The following is a 24,578-nucleotide window of genomic DNA, read 5'->3' on the forward strand; positions in this document are numbered from 1 at the left end:
GTGAGTCTTGGTATTGAATCTAGGTCAACAACTTCTATTTTCATTTGGGCTCTAGACTTGTTACCCTGTACTCGGTTGTAAAACTTTCAACAACTTTCTTTTAGTTGTCTATGTACACAAACTAAACTTGCCTTTTTCACCCTCTTGTTCTTATTTTTAACATTGTGTGCACATTTTTTTTAACTTGAGCAACATACCATCGTCAAATTGACCATGGTATACTAATTATTATGTCTCCTTATTGTCTCAAGAATTGGTCAATCAAAGGTCGACCTACTCTTGGTATTTTTCAGCCTTCTACATTGGTGAGTACTTTGCGAGATGCCTTTCGAAAAAATGAAATTCGGGTTTTCTTCATGTTCTTCAAGCAACTGAAGTCACCGTGTAAATGCTCTAGAACCTACAAATCGTGTATCAATGCAAATCAATTTCATATAAACCATGTTAAGTATCTTATTGTGTGGCTGCCATATAGAGAGAGAGAGTTGATGTTTATTTATAGGAGATATAAGTTATTTGAGATTAAAGTTACTAAAAGAGTCAATCAAAATCATGTTCTACTTCAAATTTTTTATTATTAGTTAAATCTAGTTGTTATGATATCACACACTTTTTATCACCTTGCACAAGAAATTTGTAACCCACATGAAGAGGTCAAACACGTGTTTTACCTCTCAGATTGGTTTTTCATTAAAGTTAAGTATACCATGTCATATCTTGAGGTTGAATTTGTAGGAAAATATCATACCTGTCTCTTAGTCGACCGCCAAATTGACGATAGTTGTATGCATAACGAAGCAGCCAAGAGCACGAGATTCACCTGCCGGGAGTTGTAGTCATCAGCCAAAGAGGGATCAACCAACTCTCTTGGCTCATTTTTGTTCAGCAGAGAATTTTTCTGAAAGAAAATTGACCTAGGAAAAATGGAAAAGGTCAATAACAAACATCCTTTTAGCTTGCCATTGCATGTAAAGATATGCAGCCAATAGCATGCACAACATAACATACCCAAAGAACAAGGCTCTGGTTGGAATAATCTAGCGCTCAGCGTCCACGGACTAATTCCAATAGTAGCACCACATAGGCAAATACATCTATTATCTCATCTACTATGTCATAGAGTAAGTACTTAGGAGCAAGATAGATGTATCTGCAAAATACAAAACTTCTAAGACTAGAGAAAATCTGTAACGACCTGAATTTGCTAATCAGGCTTAGGGACCTTGATTAGTGTGCCTGGAGGGCAATAAGTGGGTTAATGTGCTTATATGTGAATTTATTTGTATATATGATTATGATGCATGTTTAATTGAGTTAAATGTGCATGTGGGCCCCGTCTGGATATTAGGGGCATAAGTGTGATAAATGTTGTATATATGTGATATGTCTGTACATCACGATCCGAGACAGTCCTGGGGAGCGGTTTGTTGGCGTGTCACAACGGGGTTGAGATTCGGACTCGAGCCGAGTCGAGGGGTAACTTGGGTATTAGATGAGTTATGGGGTTATCAGGACATGAAAATAAATATTTGGAGATGTATTTGAGGATAGAATGTCTAGACGGGGATATTAGGGAAATTTACCATTTTTGCCCTCAGGGACGTTTTGGTACCCCGAGCCTTGAGGTAACCCTTTGGACTTAAGTCAAATAAAACAAAAAAAAAGGGAAGTGTTTAGAAACTTGAGAAATCGACCCATATCTCTTTCTTACTGAAGATAGTTCTTGTTTCTCTCTCTCCCTCACTCTCTAAGACAAAACTCAAGAAGAAACTCAAAGGAATTGCCTAGGAATCAAAGGGATTTCAACTGGGATACTCTAGGAACTTGAAACTTGGGGATTGAGGATCAAAATCAGGGACAAAGCTCTGTAAGGTAAGCTCTAAATACTAAGGTTTAGTCTTAAATTTCTGCTGGTTTTAGGGGATTGCATGTTAGCTAAGCTTGAATTATCTTTGGGTGTTCTAGCTGAGTTTTGGAGCATATTTTAATGAGGTTCTGATGTTGTTTCAGTGCTGGAATAATTGTGCTGGATATCTAGGAATGTTAGCCAAGTTTTAGGATGAATTGGATTGAGGAAAGGTTTAGAAAATGGTGTGAAAATCTGGGTTCGGTGTAGAGCGACGCGGCCCTAGGAGGGGTGCGCTGTAGCTCGCGTGCGGGCGGGGCCATGGGAGGCCGAGAAGCTCATGTGCGCCGCGGTGCCTGGTGGGCGCGCCGCGGCCCGTGTGGGGGTCAGTGAGGTGCTAGCCTCTGTTTCGAGGCTAGCCGCGACTCTTGTGGGTGGGGCCGCGACCCTTAGTGCTAGTTTGAGTTTTTAGGGTATTTTAGGCTTGGGAACTCAAGGGGTAAGGCTCGGGATGGATTTTGTCACCCGGATTGATAGAATTCAAGGACCCAGAGGTTAGGGTTATGGCTCGAAGTTATTTATTGGATTAGAATTTAATGGATGGACATTGTTAATGTGTTGTGACTAGGGTTTCGGCGAGGCTCACGTTAGAGGACTGTGCTCGGGGCATCGGTGCTCAGAAAGCTCGGAACTCAGGTAAGAAAACCCCTGTTCCCATAGAGCTTGTGTGCAGGGCTGAGCCCAGTGTGTTTTAATGGAATTGATATGCAGGGCCGAGCCCAACTTGTTAGAATTGCAGGGCATAGCCCTTTATCTGTTTATGCTAGAATTTTGTACTTGTTGCTATATCATGTATGATATTATGTGAGTGATCGGCAAGAGCCGGGAACGGTACAGACTGAGGAAGGTGAGGGGTCGGGAACGGCGTCAGGCACGTTGAGTGCAAGGCTGAGAACAACAAGGGGCCGGGAGCAGCGTTGAGCACGTGGAGTGCGAGTTGCCAGGGCGAGTCCCTAGAAGGATACCTGGGATATCCTTTCGACATGGTCCGCGAACCCAGAGCTTGGTAAACGCCTGGGACGGCTAGGTCGTATGTGTTTAGCCATTGGTGGCCTCTTTTTATGCTTGATTATGTGTTGGATATGTTATCTGTTTGTGGGTTTTCTTGCTGGGCTTCGGCTCACAGTTTCTCTGTGGTGCAGGTAAGGGTAAGGAAAAGATCAACTAACCATGAGTACAGGAGGCGTGAGGCGGCGTGTACATGTTTGGCCAGCCTGGCTGCCACGGCCAGAGGATTTTGGGAGATGCTTGTAAATGAACTTAGATTTTGTCGTTTAGCCGACTTAGTACATTTTTTATGTTGTAAATGTTTCTAAACTGTATTTTGGGATCCCAAGTGTAAAATTTTTATATTTATCTATGGAAACGACTATTTCTCGAGTCTTTTCTTTGTTTGTGGCTTAGTTACACTATTTGATTTTAAACCTCGATTAGCGAGTTAAAAGCACGTTTTTAAACTCACTTAGTAACGGCTCTAAGGCAGTAGGGCGTTACAAAATCTTTGAGGGAAGATGAAAATTGAAGGAAGTATGAGGTTTACTAACCCGAAGGTGCCTTCAGATTTTGTCACGATGTGATGAGTCCAATGCTTTGGCAGTCACTTTGCAAGACCAAAATGTAACGTCCCAAAATTACCTAATAAAGCTTAGGGCCTTGATTAGGGGGCCAGGATGACAATATACAGAATTATGTGCTTATTTGTTTTATTTAATTGTAATTACGTGGATTATGTGATAATATGAGTAGTTGTGCATGTTTAAAGATATTAAATATGCATGTGGGCACGTTTCTTATTAGAAGGGAAATTCTGATAATGTGGCCCGTTGCGGGCATAATTGTATATTTATGTGATATATGTGAGAGGCCACATTATTATGTGGGTTTATTTGAGTTACTCGGCACGAGGCGATCCTAGGGAGCAAGTTAGTGGGAAAGTCACAACGGGACCCAATACCCGGCTCGGGGCGAGTCGAGGGGTATTTTGGGAATTGGGCATTTAATTGGGTTATCGGGTAATGGAAATGAATAATTGGAGATAAATTTGAGGTTAGTGAGTTTATGAGAGAATATTGGGGAATTTGACCATTTTGCCCTCGGGGATGTTATTGGTACCCCGAGCCTCGGGATTAGCTTAAGTTACTTAAGCTTTAGGAAACTAAAGAATAAACATAAAAACACTTAGAAGCTGCCATTGGCCGACTCTCTCGCTCTCCTCACTCTCTCCCTCTCTAAGCTTTCCTAAGCTTGTTTCTTTGAGAAGTTAAGGAGGATTTTGGCTAGAAATCAGGGAATTGAAGCCTAAAACTTAGGGAATTAGTTCTACTGCAACTTGTGATATTAATCATCAGTTGAGGTAAGATCTATACCATATTTTTACCATTGAAAATCTGTTTTTTGTTTGGCTGTTTTGAAGTGTGCTTGAACCTTTAAGCTTGAGAATTGGTTTGGTGTTTTGATGGGTTTTAAGACTGGATTTTTGTTGGGTTTTGTTGCTGGAAAGATGTTAGAACTATTGTGGGGATTGAATTATGGTTTTGGGGTGAAATAGGGTTAGTTTGGATTGATTTTGGCTGCTGAAAAGTGTAAGAAATTTGGGCTCATAGGGCTAGGTCGTGACCTTGTTCTTGAGGGGTTTCGACTCGGCTCGAACCCAGGGCCTTGGGAGGTCTTTGTTTGGGAGGCGCGCCACAACCCTCAAGGGCAAGTCGTAGCTCGCGTCCGTTTGACAGAGGAGGAGGCTTTTGGCTATGAGGGGCGCACTGCGACCCTCAAGGTCAGGTCGCAGCCCGCCTGGACATTTTTGGCCTTGGGAAGATTTTTAAAATGGGAACCCTTTTCTTAGGGCTTGGGATCGATTCCGCTACCCGGTTTAGTGGAACATGAGGCCCCAGAGGCTAGGACTCGATCCGGAAGCCTTTATTTGTTGGTTATTGATGGAATCCTATATTATGGTTGTCACTAGGTTATCGCTAAGGACTCGGAACCGGGATCATGCTCGAGGGTCATTCTTATTTATGCTTTACTCAAACCTGAGGTAAGAAAACTACACCCAATACATTTTATATGTGATTAGGGCATGGCCCAACTGTTATCAATTATCAGGACTAGGGCTTGGGCCCCATTGACATTTATATTTAAGCTATTGCTTCACATGTTGGTTGATACTTGCTTAAGTGCTTTATGATTGTTGTATGAATTCCGTGGTTAAGGCATGAGGCCCCGTTAAATAGGTATGATTAGTATTGCGAGAATTATTATTAGATGATTTTATGTGATTAACATGCATACGTGCGTATTTCGTTGGGATATACCTATCCATATCAGTTTCTGTATTGAGGTCTGTGTTCCTGGATCAGGGCTTGACATATTAGTCAAGGACGGCAAAAGCGCGTTGCGCGCTGGTCGAAAGTCTTAGGCCTAAATTAGCAACGTATTATTATCTTGGCCGACTATATGGTCATTGTAAACAGGGGTTGGGCTAGCTCTATGGCTAGTTACTCAGAGCTAAGGGCGAGGGCCCCAGGCGACTCCATGGTCACGTAGCTAGGGCATAGGCCCCGGGGTTGGCTCTATGGCGAACGATTTAGAGCAGGGGCCCCTAATTGGTCCAATGAGCACTTGTTTGTAACTGAACGGCAGTATATGTAGGTTATTATTATTTTTGGGCAAGCTAGATAAGTGTCTGGAAGTTTATATTTTCTGTTTATGCACATGTTGAGTTTTCTTGCTGAGCCTTAGCTCACAGGTGCTTTGTTGTAACGTCTTACTTCCTTAGATCCGTTACTAAGTGAGTTTAAAGTGTGCTAATCACTCACTAATTGATCGTGAAAATATGATACGCAAGTGCACGCAATAGATTCAAGTAATATAGATGATAAATAGAGTATCGTTCCTACAAAGACTATTTTCCAATTACCAACAATTGTTCTTTTAATTTCTATTTGGCAAACAAAGTTTAGATGAATGGATTTTAATTTTAAAATTATAAATAATTATGAAAAAATTAACTAAAGATGGATATCAATATTAAAAAGAACTAGGGTGTTAATTTCATCATCTTTTCATTCTACTAATTTTATTAATCAGTTCTAAATTTCTTTCTTCCTATTCTAATAGTAGGTTAACAAAAATTGATTCCTATTCTTTTTCAAGATATAAGATCTCAGCCTATATGCATGTTTTCTACATCTTTGTGATTAACTTAAACATATGAAATGCATTAAGCATGGAAACCTAATTACTACACAAGTCATACAGGTACTTTCGTCCAATATGAAACCTATGTCTATATAGTGATAGCATATTCAATTCTCATTTTTCGAATTTTGAATCAAAATTATAAATCAAGCAAATATTGATCAAGTATTTACTAGCATTAAACACGCATTATATAGATTATAATAAAGAAGAAAAATCAATAGAACAACATAATTAAATTAAATAGAAATCCAAGTGACTACATTAAACCCTAGATAAGAAAATTGGTTCATGAAAAAGAATTATAAAAAGAAGTAAGAGAAGAAAGAGAGGAAATAGAGAGAGGTCAAGAAGAAAGAGAGAGATAGATCTAAAATAGTCTAAAGCATTCTTTTTAGAGTGATAAGGTTGTTAAAAGAGTTTTCTAAATGTTTCCATTTGTTTCTTGATAATGTTCAAAAATATCTTTATTTGAATTTCAAATCCCGTAACTCTAGCTTGTGTAATCTTGTAGGTCAAATATTACTACGTAAACGTCCAAATTTGACTTTTTTTTGTGAAACAAGCTTTCATAGATCTTTGAATAAGCTTTTCAACGCCACCAAGAACACTTAAATCAGATAAGTGAGTCAAGAGATATGATCAAAATACCAAAACTGTCTCAGATTCAAAATATCTCAGATTTTCCAACAATTTAAGTTTGAATTCTCTTTTATTTCTCCAATCAATTCAAATAAATATATTTTTATTATTTTTCTCTTGATTGAAGATAATATTTTAAATAAATTTTGAAATATTTATTAAATATCCATTTAATAAATCACAACCTAAAAAATACAACAACCACACATAAAAAGAACTAAAAATATAAAATAATAATAATAAAATTAAATAAAACTAAGGCTAAAAAGTATTAAAAATCTATCCTATCAAATTCCCCCAAACTAAACATTTATTCGCCCTAGAGTAAAGAACACAAAAGACAAACAAAAACCAAACTAAAAATCTAAAACAACCAACACAAATGAATCAAGCCAACAACAACAATTTAAGCCTCAAAATATTATGAATAACATGCTTATATAATCTTCAGGAAAATCAACTTATAATCCAGAATTTCAGTCACAACATTCTTCCAATTCACTTTAGTCCAAACAAAACTAAAATCTCTCAAATCATGATTAATAAATAAAATATATTCGAATCATTTCATGCTCACCAAATATTTTTATTACAATAAATTAATATCATTATCCCATAAGCTTGTTATACTTACTAATCTCCACTAATGTAGAAATACATGCACAAAAATCAATAGGACTTTCATGGCTTACAATTGAACGGCTTAGGTAAAGGTAGATGAACAAGTCATTTAGGCTCAAATATACCATAAGCATACAAACAAAACAAACTAATCTTATGGCAAACTCATGAACCCAAAACAATCCCAAATTTCTCAATCTTTCTTGCTTTGAGAGATAATTCATACACATGCTTTTTTTTTTCCTTTTTTTTTCTTAATGATACTACTCTCCCCCAAACTTGAGTGTAGTTTATTTTCAATATTTTTTTTCTTTCTCTCTCAATTTTTCTTCTTCTATTGACACAAATTTCCAAATATAAACCCCATTACAAACCATCCCCATTCACTTTTGATATGCTCATGGTATATCAATGGGCAGAAAAAATAATAAAGTTTCAAATAAGCTCAAGATGAGTGTCAAACAAAAAGAATCAAATTAGGCTCAAAATTGGGTAACTAATGATTTAATACATCAAGGTTGGCTTGAAAGGCTGAAACGTTCCAAAGAATTTCCTAAATCATCTTCCTAAGCATGTATCATCTAGGATTTCGTCTAAAAAAGCAAGCAAACAAGTTCTAAGATAAAACCAATTTCAATTTTTTAAAAATTTAGCAAGCATAAATAAAATTCAATCACACAAAATTTATCAAAAATCATGATTAAGCTATCAAATATTTAAGTGGACAAAGTAAAAATGGAAAGAACTATTCAACCAAGCACACTGATTTTTATAGCTTTATTTCCATTCAATTTATACAACACATCATTCAATCATATTATCATTGGCTAATCATTGTCAACTTGATTCAACTAACACTCTAAACAAAAACTAAACAAAACATAAAAATAAATATAAATATAAACCTAACAAAACTTAAACTTAAATAAACTAAGATATCTACAATGAGCAAAGCAATAAAAATCAAATCCCTTCCCCCAAACTTAGTCTAAACATTGTCCCCAATGTATAAATAAAAGAAAAGGAAAAGAAAACTTCCTTGTAATCCAATGCATTGCTCCATTGTAGTGACTCTCATTGCTATCCATCCTTAAGTTGCAAATATAAAATTATTCGCCGGCGCATCAGTAAGTGGTTGAGGCCCATAATAAGCATCATATAAGATGTCTTGAAGGTTGTCATTGTGAATGCCCTCAAGCTTGGCTAGATATGAATCTAATTTTTACGTCAGTCCAACAACACAAGACTTTGAGTGATGAGCTTGGGGAGAAAACTTTGGTAGCCCATAAAGGATGTAGAATAGTGAAGGTGTCATCAATTTAAAATATGGATCCTTTGGAGGTATATATGATTGTACCATTGATGAACTCAAATCAATGATTGCATATGCTTCCTCGTCCTCCAAAGTCATATTTTCCTCATCTTCATTTGTGAATTCCTCATATAACCTTTCTAACTGTTTTTCACTCTCCATTCGGCTATCCATAAACATGCTTGTGATTTGTTCTTCAACAACTTCATGATCATGGATGGAATTTACTTCATTCACCACACCATAATCATTATCTACCAAGCAAGTATCCAACTTAGTAAAATTTTGAGTGAATATAACTTCAAGAGTCTCTTATTCATAAACTTTACACTCAATCTCTTCTAATGCCTCAACCATTGGTACTTCTATAGTATTTGAATAACTCTCATAACCTTGATTGCTTGAGTAATTGTCCTTAAACCACTCCATATTTTGTACTATTAAATTTAAATTGTTCTTTAATTAAGCCAGTACTTCTTCAATTTCTGGTTGATGCTCTTCATGCTCGAATGGTTGGGGTATAATATTAGGATCTTGGAATAATGGAGGATATTGGTGACTCCAACCTAACAGTGAAGGATCCCAATGCCAATGGTAATCAAAATTTGTCATATCATTCAACAACTCCATTATATCATCATGACATCTTCTTAATAAAGGTTCTCTGCTCCATAGTTTACCCAACATCTTGTTGCATCATCTAACCCATTGTTAAAGAAAAGTGTAAGACACCTCGTTGAGTAATTGTGATAACTCTCCGACAATTCATTAAATATCCCCCAAGCGAAGTAAAATGACTCATTGTGTTGTTGGGAAAAACCCACGATGTAATCTTGATGAAACATTTTTTTATTTACCTCCCAAGTCAAATACAGAAAAGAAACATAAATTAAATAATAAATAAATAAAAAAACAAAGTTAGAATAAAAATCAATTATGTTGATATTAATAATATAAAATATAAAAACCAAATTAGAACAAAAAAAACAATTAATTTTGATATTGGAAATTTAGTCCTCGGCAACGGCGCCAAAAACTTGATCGTGAAAATATGATCCGCAAGTGCATGCAATCGATTCAAGCAATAAAGATGACAAATAGAGTATCGATCCCACGAAGACTATTTTCCAATTAGCAACAATTGTTCTTTTAATTTCTATTTGGAAAACAAAGTTTAGATGAATGAATTTTAATTTTAAAATTATAAATAATTATGAACAAAATTAACTAAAGATGGAAATCAATATTAAAAAGAACTAGGGTGTTAATTTCATATACTTTTCATTCTACTAATTTTATTAATCAGTTCTAAATTTCTTTCTTCCTATTCTAATAGCAGGTTAACATAAATCGATTCCTATTCTTTTTCAAGATATAAGATCTTAGACTATATACGGGTTTTCTACATCTCTGTGATAAACTTAAACATATAGAAGGCATTAAGCATGGAAACCTAATTACTACACAAGTCATCCATGTACTTTCGTCCAATATGCAACCTATGTCTATATAATGATAGCATATTCAATTCTCATCTTTCAAATTTTGAATCAAAATCATAAATCAAGCAAATATTGATAAAGTATTTACTAGCATTAAACACGCATTATATAGGTTAGAATAAAGAAGAAAAATCAATAGAACATCATAATTAAATTAAATAGAAATCCAAGTGACTACATTAAACCCTAGATAAGAAAATTAGTTCATGAAAAAGAATAGAAAAAGAAATAAGAGAAGAAAGAGAGGAAATAGAGAGAGGTCAAGAAGAAAGAGATAGATAGATCTAAAATAGTCTAAAGCATTCTTTTTATAGTGATAAAGTTGTTAAAAGAGTTTTCTAGATGTTTCCATTTGTTTCTTGATAATGCTCCAAAATATATTTATTTGAATTTCAAATCGTGTAACTCTAGCTTGTGTAATCTTGTAGGTCAACTATCACCATGTAAACGTCCGAATTTGAATTTTCTTGGGAAACAAACTTTCGTAGATCTTTGAATAAGATTTCCAAAGCCACCAAGAACACATAAATCGGATTAGTGAGTCGAGAGATATGGTCAAAATACCGAAACTATCTTATATTCAAAATATCTCAGATTTTTCCAACAATTTAAGTTTGAATTCTCCTTTATTTGTCCAATTAATTCAAATAAATATCTTTTTATTATTTTTCTCTTGATTGAAGATAATCTTTCAAACAAATTTTGAAATATTTCTTAAATATCCATTTAACAAATGACAACCTGAAATATACAACAACCACACATAAAAAGAACTAAAAATATAAAATAATAATAATAAAACTAAGGCTAAAAAGTATTTAAAATCTATCCTATCACTAATCGAGGTTTAGGTTAAAAGTGTAGCTAAGTTGAGACAAAACCCGTTTCCGGTCATTAAATACAAAATATTTGGATATTCATTGAAATGTCAGAAAGTTTTACAGTTGGGATCCCAAAACAGTGCTTTGAAAATATTTACAACTCAAAATATAACTAAGGTCGACTAGGCAATAAAATTCTGGTTAATACATCACATTTCCCAAAAATACCCCTAGCTGTGGTAGCCAGTGTAATGCCCTAAACTCCAGGGACCGTTACGGTGTGCAATTTGAACAGTGCTAAACTCTAACCGAGTCATTTGGCCATATTTGTGTAACTAAGTATGATTAACGGTTTAGGATTAAATTTTTTGGTTAAGATATAATGTTTCACTAAAACGTTTACTGTATAGATTGGGATCCCAAAAATATAATTTAAAGGTCTATTACAAGAAAATATTTACAACCTGCCGATCTAAACGGCAAAATAGGGTTTCACCCTAGTTCCTCTTTCAACCCTCGACCATGGTGATCGAGCAGACGCATATGTACACATCGTCACCTAAGCTCTCCAACTCAAAGATTGTCCAGCTTTCTTTTGCCTTTACTTGCACCACATAGCACCCGTGAGCTGAAGCCCAGCAAGAAAACTCAATATGCTCATGAACAAGTAATAACATGTTACTAAGTCATAATATGCATGCCTAGCAGTAGTGACCTTACTCATGCATGCAAGCAGGTACAAATTAATGTTTGTGAAATCCTACACTCTGAGTAGATGACTAATAAGTCTCCCGTTCTGAGGTAGATGACTAATAAGTCATTCTTTGAATAGTTGACTAATAAGTCATTTTGTAAATAGATGATTGATAAGTCTATCTCGATCAGATGACTGATAAGTCTATCTCGGTCAGATGACTGATAAGTCCATCTCGGTCAGATGACTAATAAGTCTATCTTGGTTAGATGATTGATAAGTCTATCTCGGTCAGATGACTGATAAGTCTATCTCTGAGGTCCCATACCCTCCTAGCCATGTGACGTGTTGGTCACCTTAGCCTTTTGGCTCTAAATAACTAGCCGTTAGACTAGACAAGCGCTTTTAGTTTTCATCGAACTTGAGGTCGGTCCAGCATTAATGCTCATGATGAGTCATTAAATGTTGATGTCGATTAGATCTAATCTTTTCAGTTTGTGTTAAACACGCTAAAACTGTCATTGACTCATAAGTCAATGCCATACGACCAGTGCTCGGTACTATTGTCGAACTTGACTAGTAAGTCACAACTTCACAGTTAATACCGACACCATTGCCGATTCTGACTAATAAGTCAGTGCCATTCACAAGTGAGCAAGATTTGCTAAGCATTTGATATGCAATAAATGTCCACATTTAAACACTCAACATGCCTCAATAATAACCATGCATGTCACATAAGGGGTGCAGTTTTCTTACCTCTGGTTTGAGCGAGAAATAACAATTGAACGACCCTTGAGAACGATCGGTCCTTTTGATTCCTTAGCGATCACCTAGTCATAACCAATTTCAATCTCCATTAATGAAAATCAACAATAAAAAGGTTCTTGACCTAAACCTCACCCGGAACCCCGAATTGTACCCAAACGGTGAGTAGATTCCATCCTGAGCCTTAGGAATTGAAACCCCGAGCAAAAAACCCTCAAAAGTGCCCAAAATATGCATCAGAGAAAACAGGGTAGCGCTACAGCGCTGCCCCCTAGCACCCCAGCGCTACAACCAGGGGAAATTTGCCCTGGCTAGTGCTGTAGCGCCACCCTTTGGGCGCTGTAGCGCTAGGACCAGTAAGAATTTCCCTGGTTCTTCCCTCCTTCAACTCCTCATTTCCCAACTTGAAAAATAAGCTTCCAAACTCCATTTAAACCCCCAATTGAACCCAAAAACCATCTACACATGACCTAGGCATCATAACACAAGTAACCTTTCCCAAAATCCCCATTGAATTCTCAACTTTCCAACTCAAGAACCAAACTGAAAATCAAATGGAAACAAAGCAAGAACAAGAGATTCTATGGTTAAAAATTTACCATAAGCTCAGAATTACACCCTCTTCAATGGTGGAACACAACCCTAGCTTATCAAGACTTGACTCCCTTGCTTGGTTCCTCAAAAGGATCTTCAAAATTCAAGGGAAAATGGAAGAGAAATGGTGATCTGTTGAGGAGAAGAAGATGCTCTGTTTTCTTAAGCTTTCTGTAGCTTTTCAATGATATATATCCTTAAGGTCAAAAGACCAAAATGCCCCTAGGTCATTTAAAATCCTCTTAAGGACACCAAGGGCAAAACCATCCTTTCGCGCCTATCTCGTTAATCATAATTAATGCCCTCCAATTCCCGTTATTCTCAATATTCTCAAATGCTAATAAATCACATCCCATTACCCTTTAATTCCCGGTAATGTTCTAATCCTCAAATTACCCCGAGACTAACCCTGATCCCCGAAATTAATCCCGTTATGACTAGACCTATAACTTACATTCAAAGATTGTCTCATGTCGAATGGCTCGAACAAATCCACATTATAATGTGGTCTTATTCAAAATTCACCAACATGCATGAAAATACACAATCACGCCCTCAACGAGCCAAATTACCAAAATGCCTATATAATAAAATGTGGACCCATATGCATGCATTTATCATCATATAATAATATAATTCACATAAACATGCATATAATCATTTAATAATATAATAAATCAATTATGGCCCTCCTGACCTCCTAATCAAGGTCCTAAACCTTATTAGGGATTTTGGGGCATTATAGCCAAGCAGGCCGAACATGTACACGTCGCTTCACGCTCTACGTACTCATGGTTGGTTGACCTTTCCCTTGCCCTTACCTACACCATAGAGCACCCGTGAGCCGAAGCCCAGCAAGAAAGCTCAACACAAACAATTAACATATGCATATCTATCAATCAACATATAACAAAGTAGCCAACAGGCTAAAGACATAGCGGCCATGTCATCCCAGGCGCTTTACCAGGCCCTGTGTCCGCGGTCTACACCGTGAGGATGACTCATGCATCCGTGAAGGGTCTCACCCTAGCGGCTTGCACTCCACATGCTCAACGCTTCGTCCGGCCCCTTGTTGTACTTAGCCTTGCACTCCACATGCTTAACGTCATTCCCGACCCCTTGCCGTACCCGGCTTCCTACCGTTCTCGGCCTACATTGTTCCCGACCTTCGTCGTTTATTCATAAATATGCAATACATAGCATATAATCAACAAATACTTAACAAATACTAACATAGTCAATAGGGCTACACCCTACAATTCAATCACATAGGGCCACGCCCTACAATAAAAACTATAGGGCCACGCCTTGCTCTACGGGTACAACAATTTTCTTACCTGTGACCCAAGCTTCCTGAGCACTGCAATCCCGAGCACAATCCTCTAGTCTGAGCCTTGCTAAAATCCTAATCACAACGCATTGACAAAAGCTATCCATCAATCTCAAATCCATTAACTAGATTTGGAATGTAATTCTAGTCTCCAGGACCTTGGATTCCATCAATCAGGGTGATAAAATCCATCCTGAGCCCTAACTTTTGGGTTCCCAAACCAAGAACCAACAAAAGACCAAAACATTGACTTAGGGTCGCGGCCCTACCCCTTAATGGCCGCTACGCGCCCCAAAACAGAGCCACAATGCCTCTTGGCTGGGAGACACGGGCCGCAACATGCCTTGCCTATGGCCGCGGCACACCTCAAGAACAGAGGCCTCCCCAGGCTTCCACGCACACATGGGTCGCGGCATGCCCAGCCTTGGGCCGTGGCTCGCACCCCTAAAATCAGAAAACCTCCATTTTTCTTGCGTTTTCCACGAGTTCAAACCTCAACTTTCATAATTCAAACATCTCTTAAGCTCATAATTTACCTGAATTCCTTACACACATACCCTAACAAACACAACAAGCCCATAAACAACCCCATACACCAGAAAATAGCCATGATCAATCTCTAAAACCCATCCTCATGCAAGCTTATATTTCAAGAAGAATTCAATAGCCAAACCAGTAAAATAAGTTAGATTAACCCTTACCTCTGTGGTATCTCCTCCCCTGAACTAATTCCCTAAAACACAGCAAGCTAAGTCCCTCAATTCTTCAGCTTAAGGCTCTCAAATTCCTTAAAAATTCTCAAGCACCAAAGAGTAGAGCATAGACCGAATGGGAGAGAGACTTGAGAGTTTTATCTTGCCCTTCTTCTGAGTTCTAGTGTTTTCCTCAAGCCTCTAAATGTATATCTATTTTCCAAAAAGACTAAATTTCCCCTAAGCCTAACCTCACCCCTTTAGTGCCACCAAGGACATTTAAGTCATTTGCCAAATCCCGTTATGTCCCCGAGTATTCCTATAAATCCCTGTTTAATCCCGATATGTCCAATAACTATCAAACTACTACCTGTTACTCAATAAATTCCAAACACATACTATATACCCAAAATACCCCTAGGCTCTTCCCGAGCCGAGTATTTGACCCCGCTGTGACTTTCTAGCTAAACCGCTTCCTTGGACTGTCTCGGATCGTGCATCACAAATATATCACCACTCACATGTGGTGTCAATCACAATATACACAAATATTGCATTTATGGCCCTCGGCTGCCTAAAATTACAAACATGCCCCTAACAACCAAATGGGCCCCACATGCATATTTAATTCACCTAAATATGCATTTCTAATCACATACTCATCATATTCACATATTAATACAATAAATCAATCATTTCCCTCCAGGCACGCTAATCAAGGCCACAAGCCTTATTAGCAAATTCGGGACGCTACAACTATCCCTTCCTTACAAAAATTTCATCCTCGAAATTACCTGAATATCTCAGGTACCGATCCCGCATATCTGAATCAAACTCTCACGTCGCCTCTTCTATCTTGTTGTTTCTCCACAACACTTTCACCAAGGTGATGGTCTTGTTTCGCAAGACTTTATCCTTCCTGTCGAGTATCTGGACCGACTTCTCTTCATAAGACAAATCCTGGTGCATCTCCAAGTTCTCATAGCTTAGCATGTGTATAGAATCTAATACATACTTTCGGAGCATGGACACGTTAAATACATCATGAACCCCTGATAGAGCTGGAGGCATCTTCAATCTGTAAGCTACCTCTCCAACCCGTTCCAGAATCTCAAAGGGCTAACAAACCTAGGGCTCAGCTTGCCCCGAACACCAAACTGTTTCACTCCTCTCGAGGGAGAAACCCTGAGAACCACATGGTCACCGACTTGAAACTCTATGATCCTGCGTTTCAAATTCGAGTAGCTCTTCTGGTGACTCTGGGAGGTGAGCATTCAAGCTCTAATCTTTTCAATCGCCTCATTAGTCCTCTGAACCATCTCAGGACCAAAGTATCTCCTCTCACCTGTCTCATCCCAGTGGATAGGTGATTTGCACTTCCTCCCATATAACATCTCATACAGAGCCTCTCCGATAGTCGCCTAGTAACTGTTGTTGTACAAAAACTCAATCAAAGGTAGATACTTACTCCAAGATCCCCAAAAATCCATCACATAGGCTCGTAACATATCCTTTAGTATCTAAATCATCCTCTAAGATTGTCCATCCGTTTGAGGATGATAAGCGGTACTAAACTACAGCTGCGTGCCCAAAGCCTTTTGCAGGCTCTCCCAAAACTTGGAGGTGAATGTGGGGTCCCTATCGGATACTATCGACCTCAGAGCCCCATGAAGTCGAACAATTTCCTTCACATACAACTCAGCATACTGCTCCACAGTATATGTCATCCTCACAGGCAAAAAGTGGGCGTATTTGGTATACCTATCCACAATCACCCACACTGAATCATGTTGTCCCACGGTCTTCGGCAAACCAACCACGAAGTCCATGGTGATATCCTCCCACTTCCACTTTGGAATCCCTAGAGGCTGCAATAACCATGCTAGCCTCTGATGTTCATCCTTTACCTCCAGACAAGTTAAGCACTTGGCCACATAGTCCACCACGTCCTTATTCATTCACGACCACCAATACAATGTTCTCAAATCTTGGTACATCTTCGTCATACCTGGATGTAAAGAAGAGGGTGTGGTATGAGATTCATCCAAGATCTTTCACTAGATATCTGAATCCATCAGAATGCAGATTCGACCCTTGTACTTCAGTAGTCCCATCTCCAAAATAGAGAAGTCCCTAGCTGCTCCGACTAAGACACTCTTTCTGTGCCCTTTCAATTAGGGATCATCCCCTTGCGCTTCCTTGATCCTCTCAAGGAGTGTAGAATGAGGAGTGATGTTGGCTAATCGACCCATGACTAACTTTATACTTGCTCTAGTCATCTCCTCAGCTAATTTACCAGATATCTGCCTCGAACTGAACAATTGTCCTGGGCCCTTCCAAATCAATGCATCAGCCACTACATTATCCTTCCCAGGGTGGTATAGGATATCACAATCATAATCCTTTACCAGTTCCAGCCACCATCTCTAGCGCATATTCAGATCCCTCTGAGTAAAAAAGTACTTCAAACTCTTATGGTCGGTATATATTTCACACTTCTCACCATATAGATAATGTCTCCAAACCTTAAGTGCAAATACCACCGCTGCCAACTCTAGATCATGCGTGGGATATCTCTGCTCATACTCCTTCAGCTGTCTCGATGTGTAGGCTATCACTTTTCTTGCTTGCATCAGTACACACCCCAAACCCTGTCTGGAAGCATCACAATAAACCACAAACTTCTCATTGTCTGACGGTAGACTCAAAACTAGAGGGGTGATCAGTCGCCGCTTCAATTCCTTGAAGCTGTTATCACACCTGTCTATCCACACATACTTAGTCTTCTTTCGTGTCAATTCAGTCAATAGTGTGGCTATTCTGAAGAACCCATCAATGAACCGCCGGTAATACCCTGCCAATCCCAGAAAGCTCCTAACTTCTGGTACACTGCTCGGTCTAGGCCAATCTCTCACTGCCTCAATCTTGCTTGGATCAACCAAAATCCCCACCTTACTGACAATATGGCCCAGAAATGTAACTTGCGGTTGCCAAAACTCGCACTTGCTGAACTTAACATATAACCTATGCTCTCTCAACCCCTGTAATACCAGGCATAAATGATGCTCGTGCTCTGTCTCTGATTGAGAATACACCAATATGTTGTCAATGAACACAATCACAAACTTATCCAAATAGTCCTTGAAAACCATATTCATCAAATCCATGAAAGCTGATGGGGCGTTGGTAAATCCAAAGGACATAACCAGGAATTCACAGTGTCCATATCTAGTGCAGAAAGTGGTATTTGGTATGTCATCTTTAATCCTTAACTGGTGGTAACCTGACCGAAGGTCAATCTTAGAAAATATTGTCTTCCCCTGTATCTGGTCAAACAAGTCATCGATCCTAGGTAATGGGTACTTGTTCTTAATAGTCAACTTGTTCAGCTCCCTGTAGTCAATAAACATCCTTAGAGATCCATCCTTCTTCTTGACGAACAACATTGGAGCACCCCATGGCGAGAAACTCAATATGATGAACCCTAAATCCAGTGACTCCTGCAACTGAATCTTCAACTCCTTCAAGTCTATCGGAGCCATTCTATAAGGTGTCCTAGATATTGGCTCCGCCCCTGGCGCCAACTCTATAACAAACTCAATCTCCCAGTGTGGCAACTTTGGAAAGTCTGCGGGAAACAAATCTGGAAACTCACATACCAATTTGCTCTTACTCGGTCCAACTGACACAACTCTTGAGGTATCCATAATGTTTTCTAGGAATCCTATGCATCCTTCCTGCATCAAATCTCTAGCCTTTAGTTCTGAAATCATAGGTACTCGCGGTCCACTAATTGTCCCTTCAAATACAAAGGGTACCTCCCCTTCTGGTTCAAAAGTCACCATCCTGCGCTTGTAGTCAATCGTCGCCTCATACTTCAATAACCAATCCATCTCTAGGATCATATCGAAATCATCCATCGCCAACTCAATCAGATCCACAGATAACTCTCTACTGTCTATCTCTACTGGAAATGCTCTAACCCATCTCCTAGAAACTACCAGTTCCCTAGCCGGCAACAGAGTCTGAAATCCCCTAGCATACAAATCACTAGGTCTACATAGTTGATATATCACTCTAGCAGACAAAAATGAATGAGTAGCCCCCAAATCAATCAATGCAGTAAAAGAAGAACCCGCAATAGAAATCTGACATGTCATGATCGAGGGGCTAGCCTCAGCCTCAGTCTGAGTCAAGGTGAATACTCTAGCAGGAGCTAGACTGTTGCTTTGCTTCGGCTCCTCTTTCCTGGCTTGTGGGCAGTCCTTCTTCAAATGGTTGACACTCCCACAAATAGAGTAGGCCCTGATCCTGCACTATCCCTGATGTCATCGTCTGCATCAAGGACACACTGGGAAACTCCTCCAGTTGTCACCCTCGCCCTGACGGCCGCTGAAAGCACCCCGTGCCCTCCTATATGAGCTAGGAGGAACGAAAGAGTTTGGGGCCTTCCTCTTCTGCTCACTAGGGCCAATGCCTTGACTAGATACAGAAAAAGGAAGCACCATCCTCCAAGCATCACGCCTAACAACGTTCTCTGTCCATATCTGATCCTCGGCCCGCTCAGCTGTGAGGGCCTTGTAATGCCCCAAAATCCCTAATGTGGTTTAATGGTCGGATTTGTAGGTTGGGAGGGCCATAATTTTTTATGCCATTAAATGATTATATGCATGTCTATGTGAATTATATTATAATATGATGTTAAATGCGTGCATGTGGGTCCACATTTGATTGTAAGGGCATTTTGGTAATTTGGCCTGTTGAGGGCATATTTGTATATTTTGGTGCATGCTTGTGATTAATTGTTGAGGCCACATTATAATGTGGATTTGTTCGACTATTCGGCATGAGACGATCTTTGAATATAAATTATCAGTTTGGTCATAACAGGCTTAAGCTCAGGGCTCGGGGTGAGTCTCGGGGTGTTTTGGTGATTAGAGTGTTACCGGGAATTAAAGGGTAACGGGTTGTGAATTATTGGTATTTGAGGATATCGAGAATTGGAGAACGTTAAGAATTATTAGGCGAGAAAGGACGGTTTTACCCTTGGGAGTCTTTAGAAACCTTTAAATGACCTAGGGGCAAAATAGTCATTTCACCCCTAAGATATATATCAGCTTTGTATACTGTAAAAGCTTACCAAAACAGAGAAAGTTCTCCACTTCTCCTGTACATCCTTTCTCCTTCATTTTCCTTTAGAATTCTTGACCTCAATTTGAAGAAACAAGCTAGGAAATCAAGGATTGGGGTTTATAAACTTAGTTCATTCATTGAAGAGGACACAAACCCAGCTTGAGGTAAGAATTCATCCATGAATTTAAGCTATAGTCTATTTTCTTATGGTTTTTAGTCAAGAGATTTTTATGTGGTTAGTTGGGAATTAATGGAAGTTTTTGGATGAAATTCACTTGGGTTTTGATGCTTGTATGTCAGGTAAGTTGTAGTAAAAATTGGTGGCTTTTTTTTGGTGATGTTGGGGGGAGTTTTAATGTGGTTTTAGAATGAGTTCGAAGGGAGAAAAATAAGGATTTTGGCTGAGTTTCAGGTGGGGCTGCGACTCTGTTCTAGAGCACCGCAGCCCAAGCTTAAGAATGAAGGAGGAAGAAGCTGAAGGGCCGAAGGGCCACGACATGGAGATGAAGGGTCGTGGCCCGTGCTGGGAGCTGAAGGGAGGCCGCCTCTGGTTGAGGGGCGGGTCGCGGCATGGCCAGGGAGGGCCACGACCCTTAGTGGCATTTTGGCCAAAAGTTGGTTTTTGGATTGGAGATTCAAGCCTTAGGCCTCGGGATCGATCCTACTACCACGTTTAGTAGGATTCGATGTCTCAGAGGCTAGGTTTTGGTTTGGGAACCTTCTTTATTCATTTTATTGATGGAATCCCATATTTGGTTATGACCAGGTAACTGTCAAGGAACTAAAAGGTTGATCGTTCTCAAGGGTCGTTCTTATACTAATTCTTGCTCGAAATAGAGGTAAGAAAACTGCACCCTGTGTATATGACATGCGTGGTTGTTATAGAGGCATGTTGGTTGTTAAATGTGGACATTGATTGCTTATTAAATGCTTAGCAAATCTTGCTTACTTGTGTATGGCACTGACTATTCAGAATCGGCATTGGTCTCGTGTTACAGACCTAAGAGTCAGAAACGGCAGAAGCGTCATGAACGCAGATTAGATCTAATCGATATCAACGTTGAATGACTCTAGGAGCAATAATGCTGGACCGACCCTAAGGTCGATGAAAATTATAAGCGCTTGACTAGTCTAAGAGTAGTTACTCAGATTCAGGGCCAAAGGCCTAGGTGACTGTTTTTTCACATGGCTAGGGAGCAGAATCCCATGGTTGTGACTCTAAGGTCACTTGGTAGGTAATGATGGTGGTTAGTTCATCAAATACCTATCTTGATAAGCTAGTGAAAGGATCACTTATTCGTAAAGCCCAGGTGACCCTATCGTCATATGGCTAATGGGAACGAAATCCACCTTAGTGACTTTTACAACTGTCAATCCTCTATTTTGAACTGAAAGTCCTAATTATGATCATTGTTGATATTATATTCATGCAGTTTTGTATTTTCTTGCTGGGCTTTGGCTCATGGATGCTATGTGGTGCAGGTAAAGGGAAAGAAAAGCTCACCTAGCCTTGAGTGGAGAGCTTAGGTGGTGATGTGTACATATGCGCCCGCTTGACCACCATGGCCAAAGAGTTCTCAAGGGAACTAGGGGGTTCACCCTATTTTTGCTGCTTAGATCGGCAGGTTGTAAATTTCGAACTGTAATGACATTTTTGTATCGCCAATGACTTGTAAACGTTTTTATGGGCCCATGAACAATTTATGTTTTAAATAAAATATATCCTTTTCTTTTGATTGGTTTTCCACCTTAACCTATTAATAACACCTAGAAGCATGTTTTAACCAAAGGACTCAGGTAGTGAGTTAAATTCATGGTTCAAATTTCACCGTAACGGTCTTGGGGTAACCAGGGCGTTACAGGCCTTGTCCACTACCTGATCATACGTAGTAGTTCCCGGATCCAAGGTTATATTAACACCACGGACGATCATAATATTCAATCCCTGCATAAACCTACCCCTTCATGCTGCATCAATTGGCACCAAATCTGGCGCAAACTTTGCCAACCTATCAAACCTCAAGGCATACTCAGTAACCGTCATCCGGTTCTGAGTCAGGTTGGTAAACTCGTCAACCTTTGCAGCTCAGACTACGACACTGTAATACTTCTTGTCAAATATGTTTCTGAACTATTCCCAGGTCATAGCTGCAACATTTCTTCTTTGAGTTACAACATCCCACCAGATGTGGGCATCCTCTCTAAACATGTATCTGGCACAAGCTACCCTCTCATTCCCTTCCACCCTCATGAAGTCCAGAATGGAAGAAATCATGTTCATCCACTACTCTGCTCGTAGTGGGTCTGGTCCACCCTCGAAGGTGGGAGGATGCTGCTTCCTGAACCTTTCATACAAGGGTTCCCACATACTCTCCATGACTGGCTAAACTGGCACTGACGCCACAGCCTATTGAATCTGCAACCCAATGCCCTGAGGAGGGGCCTGTTGCCTCAGCTGTCGAAGCTCTTCTTCTATTTGGTGAAGTCTAGCTTCCATTTCGGCAAACAACTGTTGCCAAATCTGTGGGGCAGGTGGAGGGTCCTAACCCTGGTTGTCATCCTTGGCTCTATTGCCGCGGAGTCTGATTGATCGTCAAGGCATCTCAACAATATGCCTGCAATCAACGACGGTGTTCATCAGGCATGATAACAATATCCAAAACCACCTCCCAATACATAACAACCAACCATAAACAACAGTCCACAAAACACACAGATAGCACACAACAATCAAGGGGCCATGCCCTAACATCATGCATATGATAACACATTCATCATGCTATATATAAAATAATTAGGCAAACAGGGCACTTAAACACATAATCAAGCATATAACTCAATCATTACCAACCAACCCTTAGTCGAGCTTGTCACTGGCAGCGAGAGTACATGTTCGGTCCATCTTCAGGAACCATAAACCTTGGCTCACTCTGATACCAAGTTGTAATGCCCTACTTCCCTAGAGTCGTTTCTAAGTGAGTTTAAAGTGTGCTAATCACTCGCTAATCGAAGTTTAGGTTAAAAGTGTAGCATAGTTGAGACAAAACCCGTTTCCAGTCATTAAATACAAAATATTTGGATATTCATTGAAATGTCAGAAAGTTTTACAGTTGGGATCCCAAAACAATGCTTTAAAAATATTTACAACTCAAAATATAACTAAGGTCGACTAGGCAACAAAATTCAGGTTAATACATCACATTTCCCAAAAATACCCCTGGTCGTGGCAGCCAGGCAGGTCGAACATGTACATGTTGCTTCACCCTCTCTGTACTCATGGTTGGTCGTCCATTCCCTTGCCCTTACCTACGCCATAGAGCACCTGTGAGCCGAAGCCCAGCAAGAAAACTCAACACAAACAATTAACATATGCATATCTATCACTCAACATATAATAAAGCAGTCAACAGGCTAAACACATAGTGGCCATGCCGTCCCAGACGCTTTACCAGGCTTTGGGTTTGCGATCTACACTGTGAGGATGACTCATGCATCTGCGAAGGGTCTCATCCTAGCGGCTTGCACTTCGCGTACTCAACGCCGCTTCCGGCCCCTTTCTGTACTCGGCCTTGCTCTCCATGTGCTTAACGCCGTTCCCGGTCCCTTGCCGTACCCGGCTTCCTGCCGTTCTCGGCCTATGCCATTCCCGGCCTTCGCCGTTCATTCATAAATATGCAATACATGGCATATAATCAATAAATACTTAACAAATACAAACATAGTCAATAGGGCTACGCCCTGCAATTCAATCACATAGGGTCATGCCCTGCAATACAAACTATGGGGCTACGCCCTGCTCTATGTGTACAATAGTTTTTTGTTTGTATTTATTGATCAAATCAGAGATTAAACGCAGAGGAACAACAATCAAATTTTTTATTTAACCCCACAAGATTTCTAGATCTACTTCTTCACATACATATATATATTAAATCAAAGCGATGAATAGCAAAATTACCTCAAGTCCTTCCTTACTGCTATCTTTTTGTACGACAAAATCCTTGAGATCTCACACCAAGATCTTCCAAAATGTTCTCAACACACAAACAACAAGTGTGGGATCGTTTTACAAAACAAGAAGCAAAATCTATTTATCAGATGTTCTCAACACATGAGATGTGATAAAGTTTGAACCTAAATTTGTGAAGAACAATGACCTATGCTTGTAGCACTGTTCTATTTCTCTCAGGGAGATTTCACCATATATTTTCTATTTCTGAAAAGTATCGCTCTAAAAACCTGATCTCCTTTATTTAATATATCCAACATATATTAAAAAATAAATAATATTAGTTATTTTAAACAATTTAAAAATAACTAATTAGTTATCAGATTTTTGTTTAAATAATAATATTTTAATCACATT

At 39.3% G+C, this 24,578-nt stretch overlaps 1 pseudogene; it reads right to left on the minus strand.

Annotated features, from left to right (window-relative positions):
* Positions 1-289: 289 nt before the first annotated feature.
* LOC133800228 (receptor-like cytosolic serine/threonine-protein kinase RBK2) overlaps positions 290-24,578 on the minus strand; it is a 38,747-nt pseudogene continuing 14,458 nt past the window's right edge.

Source organism: Humulus lupulus, chromosome 9 (assembly GCF_963169125.1).
Source record: "Humulus lupulus chromosome 9, drHumLupu1.1, whole genome shotgun sequence".
Taxonomy (NCBI): domain Eukaryota; kingdom Viridiplantae; phylum Streptophyta; class Magnoliopsida; order Rosales; family Cannabaceae; genus Humulus; species Humulus lupulus.